The following is a 4,244-nucleotide window of genomic DNA, read 5'->3' on the forward strand; positions in this document are numbered from 1 at the left end:
GGGGGGGGATCAGTCGGAAGATCAGCTTCTTGGTGGTTCCGTCCCATATGCCCGCCGTGGCGCGAGCGGACGAGTGACGCTCTCACTTGCTGAGCGAGCGGAGCGACAGCGAGGCCCATGGCACGACGGCATGGACACAAAATCGGCCCCGCTTGAGGTAAGGTGTAATGTACATTACACCTTAGCTTGAGGTGCACATTAAGCTACGTCCGAGCAAAGTCTAGCTGGTTAGTCCATAATCTAATTTTTATTTTTATTTTTTTGAGGGAAAAAAGAAAACTTGCTTATCGTTTCATATAGTCTAGCGAAATTGCCTCAGATTTTGAGGATATTTTACCATAACAAAAGAAAAATTCCCAATTTTTCAAAGGAGACTTTCTTAAAATCTGAGTACAATACCGGAAGGCAACTCTCGCTGGTTTTTCCCAACCCGAAAGATGAACAACTGCACTAAACATCTAAACGTGTTAGCTACAAAATTTCAAAGTTTACTCAATGATGCGAGTCCACAGCTTTTAAGGGATGTCCGGTCCGCCGTCTCCAGGCCTCAGTTTCTGTGGATGAAAGGCTAATACCAACTCCTACCTGGTGGCGTTCCCTAGCCCTAGCGCAACCTGCGGCGAGTGGTAGTACGCGCTAGGAACAAGGGGAAAGGGAGGGGGGCGGGCAAGCTGTCTCGTGGCGTCCTCACGGTCCGCAGCGGGGCGGCAGCAGTAAAGAGACCGCATTGATCTCCATCAAGCAAGGCGGCGGGGTGGGGCGAGTGGCTCTGTGATTGCTCACATAAAACATGTTCGGATGGCCCGTGGCACGCCCTTGGGCACGCCCGCGCGCGGTGCGCTCTGTCTGTGGAACACCCGCCCGGCCCTGGCCTGGGCGGTCCAGCAGCAGAAAGTAATTGTAGCGGTGCAGCTAGTTTGCCCGACCTATTTCTTCTCCATCCTGTTGATTTTTCCAAAATCCCCAAAAGCGCTTGCCGACCTAGGTTTTGTCCGACCTAATTTTCTCCGACCTCATCGATATGCCGAAGTTTGAAAGAATGTGCTTCAAAGAGGAACAGGCTTCAGAGGCCATGAAGGGGTGCAGTGCAGTGAGGGAAAAACTGCGACGTGCAGCTCTACGTCACAGAACGGCGCCGTAAATGCTCATTGCTCAAGCTAAAACTCCCCCCACCTGGTCAAAAAAAGGGGGGGCGGAGTACACCCCTCACCCGTAGTCGATGAGTTCTGACGAGGATCAGCCGCCTCCAACCACAGTGTTCAGAACATACTCCCGGGGTTGTCGAACTTACAGGTGTCGCAAAGTGTAAGCAAAACTGAAACCCAGATTCCGAGGCCTTACCTCTAAGGGGAATGTTATCTTTTTCCGTCCCGAAGGGTACATCGAACGCACAACCCCGAGTGCCGAACCCGCAATCGTCAGTATCAGCGACCCTGCCTCCAAAGCTACCAAGACAACGGAGGTGAGCCGTGTTCTTATTCTACTTAAACATCAGGTCGGCCTTGAGGCCGTACACCATTTTAAATGAAGGTACATACTCGAAAGCCCAGCCGTCACCCAGCAGCGCGCACTCAACTTCTAGTCCTTGTCTTGTATTAGTGCCTTCACAAAGGGATTGAAATTTAACAGCCCTAGAAAGGCATTTGTTTTCCTAGTTATTATACTGATAAGTGAGTAGCTGTTGGATACTTGCATGTGCACGCCAGTTATAAACTTTATTTATCATCGTAGTGCTAATGGAAAAAAAGTTGCACTGTGCAGTACTTTGTAGACGAGTTGCGTGCCACTATCAGGACCGACTCTTTGTTAGACCATGGCGACCAGTGCTGCCCCGGAAACCTCTTGACAGGCCACCAATCTCGTGTCTTCTCATTTAAAAACAAAGCATGCATGCATATAAAAGAAAATTTCCCTAGCTTTTATAGCTATTTATTTAAGAAGGGAGAAACTAAAGGCCAGTGCATGATTAGACCTGTGAGTACACAAACTGCAGGTTTTACTCTGTTCTTTGGCTCTTGTGTTCTAGTAATCTATGTTAAAGTAAAGAGCGAAGACTGCAGATCTCATCACAAAACAAGTATAAATTTACAAGCTGGGATCACGTCTATTTTCAGGGAGTTTACGAGATCAATGAAGCACCAGTTGAATGAGTATATCCTAAAATGCCGGTCATGGTTTATGGACGCTATAAGTTCAAATTGACGGCAGGCATCACTGACCCATTCATGTGCATGGTAGTAGAAGGGAAGGTAATTCCAAAAGTCGATTAATTCACTACAGCTACAGCGGGTATAGTAAAAAGCGGCAATGAGTAAAACCTCAGTTAAACGAAACTGTCCCAAATGACTTAAATTTTATCCCCCCCCCCTGCCCCAATTAACTGTCACCCATGTTCAGAACTATCTGGCAGCTTGTACCAGGGGTCAAAATAAAATGATTTCGAAGAGGTATCTGTTTCGTTTGGAGTGACCCTGTTCGAGGAAGTCGACTTGAAGTACATTGGATGCAATTTCACAGTGAGTGTGCCCTGGAGGAGCAGTTGAGTACATACTCCAGAAAAAGGAGAAGGAAAAAAATAAAAAGCAATTTCCTACCGCTTCCGAGAGGAAGCCAGGGGCGAGTGACTGTTTCGTATTATTATTATTTCGCAGAGCGGCGTCAAAACGACTGCCGGGCGCGAACCAGTTTGTGACGCGGGCGCGGGGCGGGGGGGGGGGGGGCAGCGTAGGCCACACCCCTGCGCTGCAGCGCGGACCGGACAGGCCGATCAGAATCACTCCAGAGGGGTAAAAAAAATGACAACCGCGTCAAAGGAGCACTTGCGTCCACTGAGTGCCCTTCAGTTGCCGTCGTGCCGCACTTCCAGAAGTCGCATCGCATGAACAAGTACTTGGCAATGGCAGTGGTCAGCCGGCTCTTCGGCAGACTTCAACGATGGTAAGTATTCACAATCACACACGTGCCGAAAGAGGGAGAGTTGCAATGAGTGGCATCAGCTCATGCAAAGGATCAGAAAGGCAAGTAAGTTCTCTTTTTATTAAACGCAGCAAAAATACCAGCACACTGTGAGAAGTTGTCGTACATGGTACAAGAAAGTCTTCCATTAAAGATGCAGTACAGTAACAATTCAAGATTGTAAATTAACTATTACTGAGTATCGACTTGGAATCGAATGAGCTCCGACGTTGTACATTTTTTGCGACATATTTTTGTAAATGGGAAATCATAAAACATATAGTACCTACAAACATACTTTTGCTTCAGCAGTACATATTTTTTTCTGACTGTGCGGTGCGGCGCGCTGGGAACGATGATGACTTGATTGCACCGCTAAAGCGTCCCCAATAAACTTCTTGCGCGGGCTTATATGGGCGACCGAGTTGGCACGAGGAGAGGGGGAGGGGGGGGGATCTGATCTGCAGCTCCTCAGCCTGAGGTGCAGGTACGTTTTCCACGACATGATATTTTTACCAATACCGGGGTACGAATGTCAAGGGGCCGTAGATAGAGGGCCCACCCACTTGGGTAACTTGGGTCACGTAGCATCTCGGCAGACGCCCTTTTCGGCACGAGCGAAGAAGCGGTTCAGTTACTTAAAAATTGATTCATTCTCAGCAGCGCCTCGCTCCGCTCAGCACTGCACGGGCTGGTGGAGGGGAGAGGGGAGGGGGGAAAGGACGTGCACGAAAAAGAGGGGGGGGGGGCGCAGAGCAGCGACGAAGGAGAGTCTGCCGAAGATTGACAGATATGGCACGCAGGGACGGCGAAGCGAGCCGCGCCTTGACTTCAAGCGGCGCCGAATGGCTTGCAGCCGAGCCGGCGAGTCGGGACGGGCAGACATGTTTTGCAAATCGGACGGACAGGGAGGCGAGGCTGTCTCGGGAAGCCTGAGGGAGGCGGCCGTCAATCGGAACCGGAAGACATCCACCGGCGAGGGGTGCACAGCGTGCAGAGCAGCGCGCGTTGCGTAGTTTACTCATCTTGAGCTCAACTCTTCCTAAGTGTTTGTTAAAAATTTCTTGGGATTTCCCGAAGATTCACTTTCCACCAGTATTATAAATTCCCAGAGGAGTCCGTTCTTAGTTTTTGTGTACTAAAACAGATGTTGAAGGTGGAAGTTTTCATTCGTCTTCATGTTTCAAAGCTAAACTCGACACGTGAAATCTACAGAGTTCTTTGGGAAATCCCAAAGGACTTTGGCAATACTTTTCACGAGTGTTCCTCCGTGAAATCCCAGGATTTTT

The 4,244-nt window shown here is 49.3% G+C and overlaps 1 protein-coding gene and 1 long non-coding RNA gene across 2 annotated transcripts in view; both read right to left on the minus strand.

Moving 5' to 3' along the window:
- LOC113203033 (uncharacterized) overlaps positions 1-4,244 on the minus strand; it is a 236,033-nt gene that overhangs the window by 183,065 nt on the left and 48,724 nt on the right. The gene's annotated exons all lie outside the window — the stretch shown is intronic.
- LOC127749012 (uncharacterized) overlaps positions 1-4,244 on the minus strand; it is a 103,708-nt gene that overhangs the window by 97,902 nt on the left and 1,562 nt on the right. The gene's annotated exons all lie outside the window — the stretch shown is intronic.

Source organism: Frankliniella occidentalis, unplaced genomic scaffold, assembly GCF_000697945.3.
Source record: "Frankliniella occidentalis isolate FOCC.00 unplaced genomic scaffold, Focc_3.1 Scaffold26, whole genome shotgun sequence".
NCBI classification, from domain to species: domain Eukaryota; kingdom Metazoa; phylum Arthropoda; class Insecta; order Thysanoptera; family Thripidae; genus Frankliniella; species Frankliniella occidentalis.